We start from the raw sequence: 20,345 nt of genomic DNA, 5'->3' as shown, positions 1-20,345 counted from the left end.
TGATCGAGACGTTCAAGTATCTTATGGGCCGCATCGAGGCGGAGGAAGATATCTTCTTTTTCAAGGGTCCCACGACAACAAGAGGGCATCCGTTGAAAATCAGGGGCGGGAAACTACGAGGTGACACCAGGAAATTCTTTTTCACTGAAAGAGTGGTTGATCGCTGGAATAGTCTTCCACTACAGGTGATTGAGGCCAGCAGCGTGCCTGATTTTAAGGCCAAATGGGATCGGCACATGGGATCTATTCACAGGGCAAAGGTAAGGGACGGGACATTAAGGTGGGCAGACTAGATGGGCCGTGGGCCCTTATCTGCCGTCTATTTCTATGTTTCTATGTTTCTGTTGTCAGATAGATTGCTAACTTGTTATTTGGGAAGCCGTTCCTCGTAAAGTAGTCTAGAAGTTTAAATTCTTTCAAATACTGGCACTGCATGAATCTTAAATAAGTCAGAACTCGTGCAAAACCAGGAGACCGGCAGCTGCGCCAGTTCCCAAACAAAATGGAAAGACGCATCCTTCAAATGCACTGGACTGTATCGTCATCCAACAGCTCAGTTCTATCACCCCTGCTGTCATCTCCTTAATCTGTCACATTCTCAGTCTGTCACCCTACGCTACAACGGTCCCCACTGCCTTCAGACAAGCTGTGATCACGCCACTTCTCAGAAAATCTTCAGTGGACTCTCTCTATGTTGCTAATTGTTACACAGGCCAACAACAGACTTTGTCTCTGGAAATTAAATAGCTTATGATGGCTCTAGAAGAATTCTTGAAAAAGCTCTTTAGCGAAACATGTTGGATTAAATTTCCCCGGACAGTAGACAAGGGTGCTTTAAAAGATAAGTTAACATTTTTTCACTCAGAGAATAGTTAAGCTCTGGAACGCATTGCCAGAGGATGTGGTAAGAGCGGATAGCGAAGCTGGTTTTAAGAAAGGTTTGGACAAGTTCCTGGAAGAAAAGTCCATAGTCTGTTATTGAGAAGGACACAGGGGAAGCCACTGCTTGCCCGGTATTGGTAGCATGGAATATTACTACTCCTTGGGTTTTGGCCAGGTACTAGTGACCTGGATTGGCCACCGTGAGAACGGGCTACTGGGCTTGATGGACCATGGGTCTGACCTAGTAAGGCTATTCTTATGTTCTTATTATTTATTTGAAAAATATTTAAAGCATTGCAACTTAGATGAAAATTTGATTTACCTAAAGGAAAGAGGATCACGAATAGATCGGAGAAGGTTATCATGCTGCTGTACCAGGCCATGGTGCGCCCTCACCTGGAGTACTGCGTCCAGCATTGGTCGCCATACATGAAGAAGGACACGGTACTACTCGAAAGGGTCCAGAGAAGAACGACTAAAATGGTTAAGGGGCTGGAGAAGTTGTTGTACAGTGAAAGATTGGAGAAACTAGGCATCTTCTCCCTTGTAAAGAGGAGACTGAGAGGGACATGATCGAAACATTCAAAATACTGAAGGAAATAGACTTAGTAGATAAGGACAGGTTGTTCACCCTCTCCAAGGTAGAGAGAACGAGAGGGCACTCTCTAAAGTTAAAAGGGGATAGATTCCATACAAACGTAAGGAAGTTCTTCTTCACCCTGAGAGTGGTGGGAAACTGGAACGCTCTTCCGGAGTCTGTCATAGGGGAAAACACCCTCCAGGGATTCAAATAGGGGAAAACACCCTCCAGGGATTCAAGACAAAGTTGGACAAGTTCCTGCTAAACTGGAACGTACACAGGTGAGGCTGGACTCATTTAGGACACTGGTCTTTGACCTAGGGGACGCCGCGTGAGCAGGCTGCTGGGCACGATGGACCACTGGTCTGACCCAGCAGCGGCAATTCTTATGTTCTTATATAAAGTATATATAAATATGGATCTGTGACGATAAGACACATAGGGGTCCTTTTAATAAGGGGCGCTAACCGATTTAGCGCCTGCTAAATGCTAAGACACCCATTATATTCTATGGTCGCCTTAGAATTTAGCGCTCGCTAATCTTTAGCATGTGCTAAATCGATTAGTGCGTGCTAAATCAGTTAAAGTACCGTAGTAAAAGACCCCATAAAGCTAAACTGCAGAAAATTGAATGAATGTTTGTGTGAACCAAGTATAAAAATTGAGGTCTTCAGGTATTATATGGAATGCTTGAATTATTGTTGAATTTGAGACCACTAACCAATTAGCGTATGGGGCACTGCCACATGCTGATTGATTGACGCAGGGTTACACGGGAGTCCTCACCGCCTACAAAATAGGAGGTGATAGAGGCTCAAATGCTAATTTTTTTAATGGTTCCATGTTAATGGTGAAAGCAGCGCCTGGTCATTAATTAAAAAAATGGGAAAATCGGCCATTTTCCAACTGCGGAAAAAAGTGACCTTAGTACATGGGAAAGACCCGTGTAAGGGGTGTACTAAGGCCACATTAGATTTTTCTTTTAATTTACACTTTAAGCTGATCTCACAAGAAATGCTCTAGGCGTATGGGATTCGGAAAACGTAAGAATTGTTTCCATAAATTACCAGGCTCCTTTTACGAAGGCGCATTAGGGCCTTAACGTGCAGAAGAGCACGCACTGAAATGCCCCGCGCGCTAGCCGCTAGTGCCTCCTCTTGAGCGGGTGGTAGTTTTTCGGCTAGGGCGCGCTATGGCGCGCGCTAATCCGGTGCGTGCGCTAAAAATGCTAGCGCACTTTCGTAAAGGAGCCCTTACAGAGAAATTACAGGAACAAAGAAATTCAAGAGATTTTACTTGGTCCTCACCCTTTACCCAACACTGATGAGTTGTGCTGTGTGCGTTTGTAGCTCATTTAAATAATTTCTGTGTTTGTGGTGCAGTGGTTAAAGCTACAGCCTCAGCATCCTAAGGTTATGGGTTCAAACCCACGCTGCTCCTTGTGACCCTGGGCAAGTCACTTAATCCCCTCATTGCCCCAGGTACATTGGACAGATTATGAGCCCGCAGGGATAGATGGAAAAATGCTTGAGTACCTGAAAAAATTCATGTAAGCCTTTCTGGACTCCCTTGGGATAACACACAGGTGTCGAAGTCGGTCCTCGAGGGCCGCAATCCAGTCGGGTTTTCAGAATTTCCCCAATGAATATGCATTGAAAGCAGTGCATGCACATAGATCTCATGCATATTCATTGGGGAAATTTTGAAAACCCGACTGGATTGCGGCCCTCGAGGATCGACTTTGACACCCCTGGGATAACAGTATAAAAAATGGAATAAATACTAGTGTGAAAAGTTTCAGCCTCTGAGAACCAGAGCTGGTATTGTGATGTCATAAGGCCTCATTCCACCAATGCCTATGAGCCAACTCCATTGGCTTCCGATCCATCATAGAATACAGTTCAAGTGTGCATGTGTGGTTTTCAAACTCCTTTATGGAATATTTGACTCTTTGATTCTCCTTAGTGGGAATTCCTTTAGATCCTGCTATTCAAGATTTACAATTCACAAATTAGCATTTCCTTCTCTGAAAGGTATTAAATGCACTGGGAAGCTTAGCAAATCTTTTACTTTTAAATTGGTGAGAATTTGGAACGGACTTCCAGATTCTCTAAGACTGGTAGATCAATTATTTCAATTTCGAAAAAGTTTAAAAACCTGATTGTTTTCACAATAGTTAATTTGATTCTAGCTGTCGTATAGTCATTTTAAGCAATTTAACATACTTTTTTCTAACTTTTTCCATCCATCTAATCCAGTGGTCTCAAACACGCGGCCCGGGGGCCACATGCGGCCCGCCAGGCACTAGTTTGAGGCCCTTGATATGTTTATCATAATCACAAAAGTATAATAAAACAGTTTCTTGATCATTTGTCTCTTTGGCTATAAATTACAATATTATTATTAAGACTTAGCCAAAAGGAAAGATTGTCATTTCTTTAATAAGACATTAACTATTTTTTTCTGAGGCCCTCCAAGTACCTACAAATCCAAAATGTGGCCCTGCAAAGGGTTTGAGTTTAATCTAACCAACTTCTATTTTTATCCCATAGTTTTTACTTGTTATGTTTCATTTTTGAACAAACTGCAAACCGAGTCGAGCTCCTTAGGGAGTAGATTCAGTATATAAAATGAAGATTAGATTAGATCAGTGATGTCACAATGGCTTTGTTGTCATATACTTGGCTCACTTTTACTACATTGTGGTGCGGTGGTTAAAGGTACAGCCTCAGCACCGAAGATTGTGGGTTCAAACTAACGCTATTCCTCTTGACCCTGGGTAAGTCACTTAATGCACCCATTACCCCAGGTACATTAGATAGATTGCGAGCACACAAGGAAAAATGTTGAGCTCCCCTGGGAGAACAGTATAGAAAATGAAATAAATAAATATTTGGCATCAGGGAGCAATACAGACCTATGTGTTGCTATTAGCATACGTTGGTGTCATTTTAACGTCCATTAAAAGCCTAAAAAGGGCCTTTAATGAATGCTAGGGCATGAACGCATTTTAATAAATAGATGCCACATTATGACTCATCCTTATGGAGCTCTCTGGAATCCCATCATGTCCACACAACTTCTCACACAGAGATGAGAGGTCTGGTCAAGCAGAAACTAGCCAGGCCCTCTCACAATCAGCTTTTTCAAATCTGCCCCCCGGGCAGCATATTCTCCTAGCCTAGGTGGGACAGCTCCTCCAGTACGAATAAAGTAGGGGATGTGCTCGTAAAACCATTGGGCCATAAATAAATGCAGGACACGCAAACACCCGAGCTTGGGCCAGGGAAAAGTAAAGCACACTTCTCTTCCTACCTTATTTATACAAAGGCACTGCTTTATTGTGAGATTACGGCACAGGATGTGTTGATAAAAGCATGTATAACCGAAAGTTTTACAACACCGCCTAGACGGAACCTGGACGTTGTGACTTAGGCCATCTAAAACCAGGTCTAAGTCACATGAAGGTATCCAAAGTGACCAGATAAGCACTGTAGACACAAAGTACAGACCTCAGTGATCACTGCCCCCCCCCAACTTTACATATCTGCCTCCAGAACATCAGCACCTGGCAGCCTGGCATAGGAAAGCCTAGTAGAGCTGCACAGAGGTGGCTTAAGTAATCTGGAGGGCGGGCTAGTGAAACATAGAGAGGAGAACCCAGGCCCATAAGCCACTCTAATTACTGGTGAAAATTGTGCACTCCCCCCAAAAACCTCCCTAACTCTTTTGTACTGCCATATAAGTGGCTCCTGCAGCCAAAATAGATAGGTGGGTCTATTTTGGGGGGCTCACCATGACCTATAAGGGAGCTGTAGTGAGATGTGTATGTGGGACCCTTTTTGTGAAGTTTACAGCAGTGCCCTATAAGGTACCCCACTACTCTGGTGCCATGTCTGGGTGTCCAGTCCATCATTTTTCTGTCCCCTCCCGCGCCCACAAGGTCTTTTTCTAGGCGTTTGTGACTTGGATGAATTTTTGGACGAAAAGGGGGTATAAAGAGGGACGACTTAGCGATCTGGACGATCAGATGGCTGGACGTACAGATGGACAAAAAAAAAGTTGGACGTATTTTTCGAAAATGGACCTTTTCCCGTGTCCGACTTTGGGCGACTTGCGACTTAGGCCCAAAACGGACTTAGACGTTTCTTTTGATTATGCCCCTCCACAGAGCTGGAACTGGAGTAACATAGTTAACCTAAAGAGCTCAAGCTTTATCTTCATCCAAACTCACTCCATCCAAACTAACCTGCACAATCTTATTCCACAATAACTGATCCCTAGAGATGTTAATCACTAGATTTAACTTTGTTAATTCCACTCAATTTGTAGCATCTTTTAATCATTGTAAACCGCATAGAACTTCACGGTCCTGCGGTATATAAACTGTTATTATTATTATTATTATTATTATTATTAAAAAAGCAGTTAATTGTTGAGGTTCAAAGAAAACATATTTAGTTGAACGGTGGCAAACAATGCACTTACAAGAGTGCCTTAGAAACATAGAAAGATGACGGCAGATAAGGGCTATAGCCCATCAAGTCTGCCCACACTGTTGACCTACCCTTTTAAGTCTACTGACCCCCTTGATTATAATTATACTGCCATTCTATTGACCCGCTCTTTCAGGTCTATACCCCAGTGACCCTATTCCTTTGCTTGACCCTCGTAGGGATCCCACATAGGTATCCCATTTATTCTTGAAGTCTGGGATGCTGCTGGCTTGGATCACCTGCACTGGAAGCTTGTTCCAATGCTCAATCACTCTTTCCGTGAAGAAGTACTTCCTGGTGTCTCCACGAAACTTCCCTTCCCTGAGTTTGAGTGGATGTCCTCTTGTTGTCGAGGGTCCTTTGAGAAGAAAGATATCTTCCACCTCGACACGTCCCGTAATGTACTTAAATGTCTCAATCATGTCTCCCCTCTCCCTACGTTCTTCGAGTGTGTAGAGCTGCAATTTGTTCAGTCTTTCTTCGTACGAGAGACCCTTTAGCCCCGAGATCACTTGTTATCCCGCTTTATCTGTAATCAAGGCGGCTTTACATAATAAAAAATAAAGATACAAAATACAGGGAACTAATAAATATAAAAGATCTTACATCAGAGAAACATCAACAGACGAATTGTCTTGACAGACGTGACTAACCAAAACACACTGGCATGTACGCAGCTAAGGCTAGACCAGGGGTGGGCAACTCCGGTCCTCGAGGGCCGGAATCCAGTCGGGTTTTCAGGATTTCTCCCAATGAATATGCATTGAAAGCGGTGCATGCAAATAGATTTTGTGCGTATCCATTGTGGAAATCCTGAAAACCCGACTGGATTCTGGCCCTCGAGGACCGGTGTTGCCCACCCCTGGGCTAGACTCAGGGCACTGGTCTTTGACCTAAGGGCCGCCGCGGGAGCGGACTGCCGGGCAGGATGGACCTATGGTCTGACCCGGCGGAGGCACTGCTTATGTTCTTATGACAGGAGTCTTTATTTAAAAAAAAAAAAAAGTATAAATTTGTAATCCTTTAAAAATGGCTCTCATATTCTTGGAATACGGACCCTACACGGTCCGTATTTCGGAGAAACACTCCTTCCTCAGGGATCCGAGATGTCCAATGTATCACCTGTAGAGAGTGATGCGGAAAACTACGTAGTGATACAGTCATCAAAATTTTCAGAACTGATGCGGAAAAATCTCCTTCTGAGCTGACGCACTGAATGAGTCCGGCTGCCAAACTCAGGGCGTCAGCTCAGAAGGAGATTTTTCTGCACCAGTTCCGTTGTTTTCCGTGTCACTCTCTGCATGCGATACTTTGGACATCTCGGACCCCTAAGGAAGGAATGTTTTTCCAAAACACGGACCGTGTAGGGTCCGTATTCCATGTATATGAGAGCCATTTTTAAAGGATTCCAAATGTATATCAAGTTTCAAAGAAAGATTCCTGTCCTTGTACATTTCCATCTACAGTCTCTTTCTTGTTTTAAGATTTTTTTTTGTTCACATTGACTATTGCAATTGCCAGGAGTACTTAGATACAGTTTTGCATTGGAAAATGATAAATATAAGAAAGTGCAAGAGCAGGTTATAACCAAGGCCTCCATATTCTTGTTTGCATTTGTGTCTTTTGCTTATTCAAAGTTGCATATGTGGTGAAGCCACATAGATGGAATAACTCAAGACCTATTCTTCTTACTTGGGATTCTTTTTTTTCCAATCTAAAGCATCTGTCAGTCAGGTTGGTGGCCTTTTTGAAAACCACAAATCAGCCAGGCACACAGCTTAACAAACAGACACTAAAAGCAACCACTAGCCAGTGAAGCAAACTAATTCTGCTTACAAAGGAATTAGCTTTCATTATACACCGATACCAGTTTTTCACCGGCATAGCCCTCCAGCCACCTGTAGCTGCACTGATTTCATACACTGGAAAGATTATAGTGGCATTCCTAGCTCCAGAATGCCTGAGGGTGTTTCTGAAACTGTCACCTCACCTGCCTTGGTAAGCAGCCCTTACAGAAGATCGGGTTCAGGAGGGTCAATGAAATCAAATGACAGAAACACATCTCTGAAAAGAACACTGAGGCCCCTCTTTTACAAAGCGAGTGCCACGCAGCAAATGCTCCAATGCCCATTCAATCAACTGTATCAGCCTGTACTAATGGGTCATCATAAAAGAGGTCCTGAGTGAGGTGGGTTATGATTGAGCTATGAAAGAGCAAATCACAAAAGGGCAAGATTTTTATAAATGATGCCTAACTTGGTAGACACCTAGGAAAAGAGCACCTACTGTCAGGGCAGGATTAACCAATAGGTCAAGTAGAAACATGCCTAGGGCCCGAAATGGTCAGGGGGGCCCGATGAAGGAAGGCATCAACATTGTTTTTTCTAAACAGCAATGGGCCCCTCCAGCATCGATCGCCATCGCCGGTTCTGCCCCTAACCCTCACTTCCCCCAGCTATTTTAAGCCCTGAAAGCCCCCCCCCCCCCTTAAGCCTTACCTGGTGATCTAGCGGGTTTTCAGGCCAGGAGCGATCTTCCTACGCTCCTGCCCCGTGCAGATCGCTCACAGGAAATGGCTGCCTTCAGCTCCCATAGTCTCTCGAGCCATTTCCTGTGAGTGATCTGCACAGGGCAGGAGCGTGAGAAGATCACTCCTGCCCCAAAAACCCGCTAGACCACCAGGTAAGGCTTAAGGGGGGGGCTTACAGGGCTTAAAATAGCCTGAAAAATGAAAATGTGTTTTTTGATCCAAAAACGCGAATAAGTGAATCCATAGATACAGAATTTGTTTACACCATGAAAAGCAAAAGGATGAGATACGTATCTATTTGCAAAGTGTACATGGTACTCTTCAGGTTGTAGGCTTCACTCTAGCTTGAAAGAGTATGTTAATAGGGGTGAATTGAGTGGGGAGGTGTGAAGAGACAGGGCTGTCAAACTCAATCACATAAGGGGCCGAAAACTGAAAAAAAAGCTAAGTCGCGGGCCGAATTTTAAATTAAGATACTTAGAGGTCCTTTTATTAAGGTACGCTATCCAATTTAGCACACACTAAATACGCACCTTAATAAAAGGACCCCTAAGTGACTAAGGCAGGAGTAGGGAACTCCAGTCCTCGAGAGCTGTATTCCAGTCAGGTTTTCAGGATTTCCCCAATGAAAGCAGTGCATGCAAATAGTTCTCATGCATATTCATTGTGGAAATCCTGAAAACCTGACTGGAATACGGCTCTCGAGGACCGGAGTTCCCTACCCCTGGACTAAAGCTTAGTCTTAGTAGAAGTATAGGGTTACAACGTCTCCAACCCCACGCTGGCTTTGTGGTGTAAACAAAGTATATAAAAAAGACTTTTCCTCTCTCTGTTAGGTCCTAGTTCACGCTTCCTGTCTAACACCAGCTCTGTCAGGATACACATTTCAAATCTGACATATTGTAATCACAAAACAGAAAATAAAATTATTTTTTCTACTTTTTTTGGTCCCAGGCTCTGGTTATCTTCTGATAACTCGCTTGCCAGGGTCTCTTGCCTATTTGTCGTTTTCTCCTTTCTCCGTGGTAACCATCCATCTTCCATCTCTGTCCTCCCCCTTCTGTTTCCCTTCCCTCCCCTGGAGGTCTGGCATCTTTCCTTTTTTTCATCTCCATCCCCGCAGCTGCAGCGATGGATCCCACCATCCCCAGATCCACCAACTCTCCTTTTCTCAACTATCCTTTCATCCAGCATCTCTCCCTTTTCCCCACCAACCCAGGGTTCACCATCTCTCCCATTCTCTTCCTAACTACCCTCCTATTCAGTATCTCTATCCCCCCCACCATTCCTTGTGTCCAACTTCTCTCCCTTTCTGTTCCTTCCCTCCCTCCATCCCATTGTCCACCATCTCTCTCCCTCTCCTCTGTTTTATTTCTTCCCCACCCCCTTCATCCACTACCTCCTCTCCCTTCCATCTCCTCTGCTGTTAATGGCATCTTTTCCAGTGGAGTAGACCTAGCCTGCCATGTGTTCTTTATATATATGTTTTATTAAAGCCACACACATAAACATCCACTCATTCTCTTCACTCTGAAGTTTGGCATTGAGATTTGCGGTCTTTATTGCAAGCTGTCCTCTCTACAATGCTCTTGTGGTTCTTGGAATAAACACTGTGTGCAATTTCTGTGTAACAGGACCCGTTACTGATCATGTGCACCAGAATCGTGTGGAATACTGATGGCACACGTGCTTGTTTTTCTTGTTGCTCCCATAACCAATGTTTGGCATCAGGATCTGGCCCTTGAGTCTCCTGCAGTCTTTATTAGCAGTAGTGGCAAATTAACTTCTTGGTTCTTTTCCCCCCTTCTTCTTCCCGGTCTCACCTTCCAATTGGGCCCACCGTTCCTACCCTCCCTCCTTCCTGGTCTCCTCTTCAAACCAGCCTGCTGAGGATCGCTGGCCGGCTGTAGTGAACTTCGCAGGCCACCGTCAACCTCAGTAGCATGTTCTCTCTGCCGCGGTCCCGCCCTTCCTCTGACGTACGGGATCGCGTCAAAGGGAACTTGCTACCAAGGTTGACAGCAGCCTGTGAGGTTCGCTACAGCCGGCTGGCAATCCTCAGCAGGCTGCTTTGAAGAGGAAGAGGAGACCAGACGAAGGCAGACGCTATCCAGTACGTCAGAGCAGCAGCAGCGGTTCGTGCCGGCAGGCCAGATTAAAGCAAAAAAGGTTAATGTTTGACGGGCCAACTTTTAATGCACCACAGGGTCAGAGTTTGAGATGTCTGCCCTAGAAAGACAGGGTTGGGGAGAAGAGAGGTTGCTGCAGAATCAGTAGGTGGTGAGGAAGCAGGTCTGTTTTGTCTTCAAGGTGTTTTTGTTATGACTGTTTTCGTGTTTTTATATTTTTATATTATGTTAATGTTGGCAGCGTAACTTCGCTTCAGGCAGCCAGATCTCTGATTGGGGAAGCAATTAAGAAGCCTCTTGAATAAATAAACACACTTTGCCCAATTAGATCTAAGTTCAGAGCAACACAAAATGGTATTAACAGTTCTGTATTCAGAAAAGGTTTAAGCCTGCCATGCAATCAAAATAAGTGCGAGCACAGTCAGCGCCTTCAGCCTTAACGAGCTTCTGGTTCAGATGTATCTGATGGTTGTTATTCTATTGATCAAGAGTCTACTGGCAGACTTTGCCCCACTTCAGCTTCAGGCAGGCCTCGTCCCACTCCCTCTTGGCATGTAGACCCAGGGCAACTGCCCTGGTTGCAGTACCCAATACTGCCCCTGCCCGCGTAGGGAAAGGGTAAACTTAAAAGAAGGGTTATTAACTGTATATTCTTTCTCAAATGACCCTATCCTTGTGTGCAAACCTTAAATGTTCCTTTTTTTATTTTATTATATAAATTGTATAAATTGTATTTCTACCCTTTACCTATTTGTTCCAGTTTGTATCAATAGAACATAATGATTAGTCTGTATAATTTTGTCTGTATAATTTTGTCTCATTTGTATTTGTCATCCCTGGCTTTTATTGTATATTAGAATTATATAATACGCATTGAAATATTTGATATTGCGTAAAATCAAAATTTATTAAACTTGAACTTGAAACTTGTATAGACACAGGTTAGATTAAAATTGTGCTGAAAATCAGCCCCCACGCTCTGGATTTTACTCCCAGTGAGGTTACAGTCTCACTGCAGGCAACTTCTACTTCAGGAAGCAAAGCCTGGCTCTTCAATCCTTTAATACATAGGGTGATTGACTATACACTCATTCTGCACTAGGACTAACTGTAACTAAACCAGTTCCTTATATTTTCTTTAACTGTATACCATATATACTCAAATATAAGTCAATCCGAATATAAGTCGAGACCCCCATTTCCCCCCGCAAAAGGAAGAAAAATGGTTGACTCAAATATAAGTTGGGAGGCTTAATATTCAAGTGCCCTGCCCTGTCAGACTCTGCACCCAACCTCCTCCATCCCAGGCTCTGAACCCTGCCCCCTCTTCTTGCCCTGTCCATTGTATCTCTTCTGCCAATCCCTGGTGGTCCAGGAGCGAGCTCTCCGGCCTCCTGCCCCGCTGCTAACCCGGTCGGTCAGTAGCTGTCAAGAGTTCTGCTTTCTTCAGCCGCTGAGGGGCACCGAGCAGCAGCGCGCTTTGGCGCTGCAGATTGGAGCTGATAGGCTTGTGACTGGCTCCCAAGAATTCACAGGAGCCAATCATGAAGCCACTCAGCGACAAGCACCAAAGTGCGCTCCTGCTCGGTGCCGCCCAGCGGCTGAAGAAAGCAGAACTCGCGGCAGCCACCGACCGACTCTGTTAGCAGCAGGACAGGAGCTTGGGAAGCTCGCTCCTGCCCGCTGCACCTGTGGACCACCAAGAATCGGTAGAGGAGGTTCGACGGACAAAGCAGGGAGGGGGCAGGGTTCAGAGCCTGGTGGCGGCCTGCAATAAGTCTGGGAGGGGGGCACTGGCTCGAATATAAACCTGGACCCCTCCATTTTTGGGCCCAAAAATCCCGGTTTATATTCGAGAATATATGGTAATCAACTTGCCTGAGTTTAGACTCCAATCTGTTTATCCCAATGGACTCTGCACCACCCATCTTGTCCCCATCTAATATCTGTACAGTGGTACCTCGGTTTACGAGTGCACCGGTTTGCAAGTGTTTTGCAAGACTAGCAAAACATTCGCAAAATCGGCGCCTCGGAAACCGAGCTTGCCCCCCGCGATCCGGCATCCCCCCACTCGCGTCGCACCCCCCCACCCCCGCCGCCACGATCTGGCATCCCCCAGCACCCACCCGAACACACTGCTTATCCCCATCTGGCATCGGCAGCAATGCACAGGACATGCCGGTGCCGATGCCCGAAAATCTGCATCTTCTTGTTTGCTGGGCCTTGAGCATCTGCCTTCGAGTTCATGCTCTCTCTGAGATTCCTATGGGGATACTCGCTTTGATATACGAGTATTTTGGTTTACGAGCATGCTTCTGGAACGAATTATGCTCGTAAACCAAGGTACCACTATATTGTAAAAGAACATTGGCATCATATCTATGTTACTTGAATGTTCTGATGTGTGCTTATTAGGCATTTCATTAATATTATGCTGACGTATTATATCTCTCTTATTTGAATTTCAGTGCTGTTAAAAAGTATATTTTTGAAACTGTTTCATGGTCGTCCTATTATTAACCCCCTCTTCTACGAAACCGCGCTAATGGTTTCTAGCGCAGGGAGCCGCGCTGAACGGCCCACGCTGCTCCCGACGCTTATAGGAACTCAATGAGCATAAGGAGCAGCGCGGCTCTCTGCGCTAAAAAACGTAAAGGAAGAGGTAGTTTCAATTTAATGATTTTAACTTTTCCTCATTCATTGTATTTACGTTCAGTCTTTTTACTACCGTTGTGCTCTTAACAAAATTGTAAAGTTTATGTTGAATTGTGCTTGCTGTACACCGCCTTGGGTGAATCTCTTCGTAAAGGCATTAATAAGTCCCAATAAACAAAATACATGTGTGTAACATAAGCTCTGGAAGGAGACGTCATAGGCAAAGTTGCAGTCCATTTTTTAAAAAAATTCAGTTTTGAGCTATGCGATTAATTTCATTCCTCAAGGTAAGATTCATTTCCTGTGCAGGGGAATAAGGTACAGAAAATGAATCTTGCCTTGATGAATAAAATTAACTGCATAGGTCAAAACTCGCTATAAAGGGACTGAGTAAGTTTGGGGAAAGCGCTCTTTGGTTCCCTAAGCTATTCGGGTATCCTTTACCTGCATTCTCAGCATTAGGGGCAGATTATCAATATCGCAGTTTGACTCGTAAGGGGCTCGGAGATACCCTAGGAGTCCAGCAGAACAAACAGTGTCTGCCCCTCGCAATTGAAACCGAATTACTACCACGGTAGGAATATGGAGAGAGGACTTCCACTCACCTAAGAGGACATATTAGTTATAGGATGAGAATGAAATGGATACAGGAATAAGAACCTAAAAATAGCCATCCTAGGTCAGACCAATGGTCCATCAAGCCCAGTATCCTGAAATTGTGAGGTCATAATGCCTCAGAGCCAACCTCATCAGTGATGTTACAATGGCTTCATTGTTCTTACTTGGCACATATAAGAGGATAAGAACAGCCATAATGGGTCAGACCAATGGTCCATCAAGCCCAGTAGCCCGTTCTCACGGTGGCCAGTCCAGGTCACTAGTACCTGGCCAAAACCCAAGGAGTAGCAACATTCCAGCATCTCAAAGAATAACAAGATTCCGGAACCCCAATGAGAGCAACATTCCAGATGTCATAATGCCTCATTCCACAGTGCCTCAGAGCCAACCTCATCAGTGATGTTACAATGGCTTGATTGTTCTATACTTGGCACACATAAGAGCATACTGAGTCAGACAAATGGTCCATCAAGCCCAATAGCCCGTTATCTCTATGACTAATCCAAGTCATTAGAGAATGCTTTACCTATGAACTATCTCAGACTTACAAAGTTATTCTGCATTTCGACAAGGTTTTGAAAACATGGTTGCTTTCCTTAACTTTTTCTGACTGGCCAATAAAGTGGTTTTTGTTAGATTGAATTGCTGTACAGTTTGTAATTGAGCCTGAATGTAAACCGCTCTTAAACTTATTGTAGTGGGTAGTATATAAAGCCAATAAATGAAATCAAAAGGACTGTAGAGTTGAGCAGTTGGTGTAGATGACAAACTGGTAAACCCAATGGTCTTTATCATCGTTTTCAATGGTTTTATGTTATATGCATGTCTAGCATGGAATATTGCTACTCGGGTTTTGGCCAGGTACTAGTGACCTGGAGTGGACAATGTGAGCATGGGCTCCTGGGATAGATGGACCATTGTTCTGACCTAGTAAGGCTATTCTTATGTTCTTATGTTCAGTGAGTGTACGTAGGAGCAGCATTTGAATAGAGTATGGGTGGAGTCGTGATTTACACAAATATTCCCCTTGGGGAGTGAAAGCGCAGAGTGTCTGGGTAAGATTCCCCAGGAGATTACTAAATCTGGTTAGGCCAGAGCATGCCAGTGAGAAGAGGAGTTATTGGTGTCTGGGGGGGGTGCACCCAATGAATTGACATGTTGGAGGTTTACAGTATGGTTGTAATATTACAGTTACATTAGTTGAGTGACAGTAGATGTTACTGGGGGGAGGAGAAGTGGGGGGAAAAAAGTGGTTGCGTTATTGGGGAAAGGATCTTTGGTTGCCTACACTCCCTGCCATTGACCCTTAAGGAGAAACGAGTATCCCTTGAGGTATCACCGGAGAAGGCTGTGGAACTAAAATAAACATGGTTAATCTCTGTTGGAGTAACAGATGAGAAGAAGGAATGAGCTCGGGAGTCCGGCAACTAAGAGAGAGAGCCAAACGGGACCGGTTTGATTTGATTTTGTGGGAGTTTCCTGTCTGGAGGAAAGCCCAGTAGGGTACAGTCTTCAGTGGAGTTGCTGAATGAGATGGAGATTGGAGGAGAAATAGACAAGAACAAACCGCTGTAAATAGTTTATATGACTCAAGCAACTCCTCAAAACTCCTGTGCACTTTTAAACACACAATCATATCTCGCAGGATCATTAGCATACTGTTTAGATTCCATTTACAACGCTGCTTCGCCAGAGACGTCAGCGACACCACTCAAGACTCAAAAGTTTTCATTGTCTCATGGAAACTCTACTTAAAGGTAAATTAGACACGATATTGGATGAGGGAAATCTGAGGGATCCCTGTCAACATGGATTCACTAGGGGCAGGTCATGCCAATCCAATCTTATCAGCTTCTTTAACTGGGTGACAGGAAAGCTAGACTCGGGAGAGTCTCTAGACATAGTGTACTTGGATTTCAGTAAAGCTTTTGACAGTGTCCCGCACCGTAGACTATTAAACAAGATGAAATCGATGGGGTTGGGTGAGAAACTAACTGCATGGGTCAATGATTGGCTGAGTGGAAGACTTCAGAGGGTGGTGGTCAACGGCACCCTCTCTGAGACATCGGAGGTGACTAGCGGAGTGCCACAGGGATCAGTCCTGGGACCATCCCTTTTCAACATATTCATAGGGGACTTGACCCGGGGGCTTCAGGGTAAAGTAGCGCTGTTCGCTGACGACGCCAAACTGTGTAATATAGTAAGTGAAAGCAATCTCAAGGATAGTATGACGCAAGATCTGATCACGTTGGAAAACTGGTCCTCGACATGGCAGCTGGGCTTCAACGCTAAGAAGTGTAAGGTCATGCATCTCGGCAGTAGAAATCCATGCAGAACATACACCTTGAATGGAGTAGCACTAGCTAGGACTTCAGAAGAACGGGACTTGGGAGTTATCATCAGTGCAGACATGAAGGCTGCCAAACAAGTAGAGAAGGCCTCATCCAAGGCAAGGCAAAAGATGGGATATATCAAGAGAAGCTTCGTCAGCCGCAAACCTGAAGTCATAATGCCACTTTACAGATCCATGGTGAGACCTCATCTGGAATACTGTGTGCAATTCTGGAGGCCGCATTACCGTAAAGATGTGATTCGAGCCGAGTCGGTCCAGCGGATGGCCACTAGAATGGTCTCCGGACTCAAGGGTCTCTCATACGAAGAAAGACTGGGCAAATTGCAGCTCTATACTCTAGAGGAGCGCAGGGAAAGGGGTGACATGATTGAGACATTTAAATACGTCACAGGTCGAGTCGAGGTGGAAAACGACATATTCGTTCCCAAGGGACCCTCGGTCACAAGGGGGCACCCGCTTAAACTCAGAGGAGGGAAATTTAGTGGTGACACCAGGAAGTACTTCTTCACGGAAAGGGTGGTGGATCATTGGAACAAACTTCCGAGGCAGGTGATCAAGGCCACCAGCATTCTCGACTTTAAGAATAGATGGGACATCCAGTGGGATCCCTACAAGGGTCGAGCAAAGGAACTAAGTCATCAGCACTCAGACTTAATGGGGTGGGTCAGTAGAGTGGGCAGACTTGATGGGCTGTAGCCCTTTTCTGCCGTCATCTTTCTATGTTTCTATGTCTTCAAGTTTTTATGTGTCTCCTCGTCATCGGTCTCAACTGAAATTACTTCAGATTGTATTAGCTATCTTTTACATAAATTTCTTAGATATACTTACAAAATCTTATTATTAATTTTCAAACCCCGTTCAAGTAACCTCCCAGAATTCATTAATAGACTTCTAATTCCCTATGCCCCGCCAAGATCACTTCGTTCAATCTCACAGAACTTGGCTTACCGTCCCTTCACCGAGGCACATTAATATTTTGCGTACTAATATCTTCTCCGTAACGGCCCCATCCCTCTGGAACTCCTTGCCAAACTATTTAAGAGAGGAGATGCCTCTATTTTAAGTCCAGACTTAAAGCTTTCTTCTTTGTCGACGCTTGTGGACTCTAATGGTCCTTCTAAGGCAGGGGTGTCAAAGTCCCTCCTGGAGGGCCGCAATCCAGTCGGGGGTTTCAGGATTTCCTCAATGAATATGCATGAGATCTATTAGCATACAGTGAAAGCAGTGCATGCAAATCGATCTCATGCATATTCATTGGGGAAACCCTGAAACCCCGACTGGATTGCAGCCCTCCAGGAGGGACTTTGACACCCCTGTTCTAAGGACTAAACAATAACTAAACCAGTGCCCTCCTTCCTATTGTTTTTTCCTTTTCCGTACTCTACTTTCAAGATTTCAGCTCCTCCCTTTTTTTCCTTCTGTTTCAGTTTGTCCTAATTAATGTGTCTGTTATCTAATTACACTTGTGATGTTTGGTTTTAGTTAGTTAGTTTACATATACGTGAATGGAATGTCTGATTTTATTAATACAGTATTATTTATGTTTTATGTAATCCTTTATTATTATTATTGAAGCCTGATTAGGCGTATACCAAGCTTTTAATAAACTTGGAAACTTATATTTCATATAAATAAGAAAACTTATCTTAAAAGCTTAGGGCTCCTTTTACGAAGGCGCATTAGGGCCTTAACGCGCGGAATAGCGCACGCTAAAATGCCCCGCGCGCTAGCCGCTACCGTCTCCTCTTGAGCAGGCAGTAGTTTTTCGGCTGGCGCACACCGATCCGGTGCGTGCGCTAAAAACGCTAGCGCACCTTCGTAAACGGAGCCCTTAAAGCCTGTTCCGTTGGCCAGAAAGGCGTCTCGCTTGCAGGAGGTTCTGAAGGTTTAGGAATGGAATCTAGCTTTCACTTTTAAAAGCCAGTTTAAATGTATCAAATGGTGTTTGTATAAGGTGCCTCTTTCTTCACGCAGGCAAGGCATGGGATGGCTCACTCCCCGAGTGCCTTTCTTGTACCTTGTTCTGCAAATATTATTGTTTGAGGTGTGATTTTGCACTTTTTTCACGCCGCCTGTTTTTAGCTTAGCCTCTTTGCTTCTGCATGTTCCCACCTCTCTTCCAAATGATCATATCGCATTTCACCAGTGCCATGCAAGTTATTGCAAGACTGGCTAAAATTTAAGACTTACTCAACGGAGTTGAATGTGGGCATGCTTTCCAGCGCAACAAAGCAGTCGCACTTCATAGACTTCCTGCCTTTCATTAATTTTGTCCAACCGCTTTCAAGTCCAGATTGAGCAGTTTATGATCTGGGCGGGGATCCTGGCTGAGTGGAAGGAGCAAACGTGACATCAGGAGGGTGGAATTAGCTCTGTGGGGTAGTGAGAGCAATAAGGAGGACATCAAAAAAATAGGCAGATAGATCATCATCCTTTTTGTTGCTGACCCAAAGGCTTTGGACTGCGTAGGCCAGGGGTAGACAATTCCGGTCCTCGAGAGCCACAGGCAGGTCAGGTTTTCAGGATATCCACAATGAATATGTCTGCCTCCTTGAGATGCAAATCTATCTCGTGCATATTCATTGTGGATATCCTGAAGACCTGACCTGCCTGTGACTCTTGAGGACCGGAATTGCCTACCCCTGGCCTAGGCAAAACATCAGCCGCATGCTTCTGCCCTGCCCCACCCCTAGTTCAACCAGAAGCATAGCCAGAAGGCCAGATTTGGATACATGTGTGCACAAAGTGGGTGGGTATGAAATTTTCACTCCACCCTCCTCCTCTGATGGCTATTTAGTTAGTTAGGTAGTTTTCGATCCCATTCTCCCCAGAGAGCTCAGAACGGGTTACCAGTTAACACTGTGTTTCACAAACCTTGCAAAGCCGCAGCACACTAGCATTGGTGGCTCGAGGGCATCTGGAAGTGCACGGACATTGACACAATGATGTCACATACATGCATGATGTCATCACAATGTCCACACATGGGCGAAGACCCTCCAGATGAGGCCCTGAGCTACCAAGGAGGGGGGGGGGGTGCTGGAAGGGAAGAGGCATGGAGAGGAGAGGTGCGGATGCCGGCTGACTGCCTACAGGATGTGCCTTTAGCTATGGGAGGCACATCCTGTAGGCAGTCAGTTGGCGCCTCTCCTTCTCCCCGGCGTCTCGCAGCACACCTGGAATTTTGGGCAGGCTGTTTTGAAAACTAAAGATATCAGATCAAACTCAAATTTGATAAGAAAAATGAGGTAAATGAAATTTGAAGAAAACTGATAAAATATATATTAGAATATAGCTTTATACTGATGTGGGGGGGGGTCAGAGTTTAGCAGGTCTGCTGTGGACTGATGAAATTTTAGATTAGATGGTAAGCTCTATTGAGCAGGGACCGTCTCTTACATGTTTAATGCAGCACTGTGTATGTCTAGCAGTGCTATAGAAATAAGTAGTAATACTATTTTGGGGGCTTGCGAGCTACTTTTAAAATAACCAAGTCAAAATGATCTACCAACAATAAAAAATTTTTAAAAACACAAACACACTGAAAGGCAGAGAAAATGTTAATTATCGTTCATATTCTGTGGTTTTTTCAAAGAGGTCAAGGCAGATGACTCTATGCAATGTCACCTCAGTAACAACCATACAAAAATAGACAAATATACCCCCTCCCTTTTTACTAAACTGCGATAGCCGCGCTGCTTTCGTCGCTCATAGGCTCCCTGCGCTAAAAACCGCTATTGCGGTTTAGTAAAAGTGAGCCAAAGTGCAAAATATAGACAACAGATATAAATTCTCAAAACGGACACATTTTGATCACTAAATTTAAAATAAAATCATTTTTCCTACTTTTGTTGTCTGGTGATTTCATGAGTCTCTGGTTGCACTTTCTTCTTCTGACTGTACATCTAATATTTCTTCCCTTCTTTCAGCCTCCTGTATACTTCTTCTCCTCCAGACCTCATTCTCTCCCCCAACTTTTTCTTTCTTTCTCCCTGCCCCCTTCTTTCTTTCTGTCTCTTTGCCTCCCTTTTTTTCTCTCTCTCTCCATGCCCCTTTTCTTTCTGTCTCTCTGTTCCCCTTCTTTCTTTGACTCCCTGCCTGC

Source organism: Geotrypetes seraphini, chromosome 3, assembly GCF_902459505.1.
Source record: "Geotrypetes seraphini chromosome 3, aGeoSer1.1, whole genome shotgun sequence".
NCBI lineage: Eukaryota > Metazoa > Chordata > Amphibia > Gymnophiona > Dermophiidae > Geotrypetes > Geotrypetes seraphini.
Note: the sequence above shows the minus strand (reverse complement) of the source record.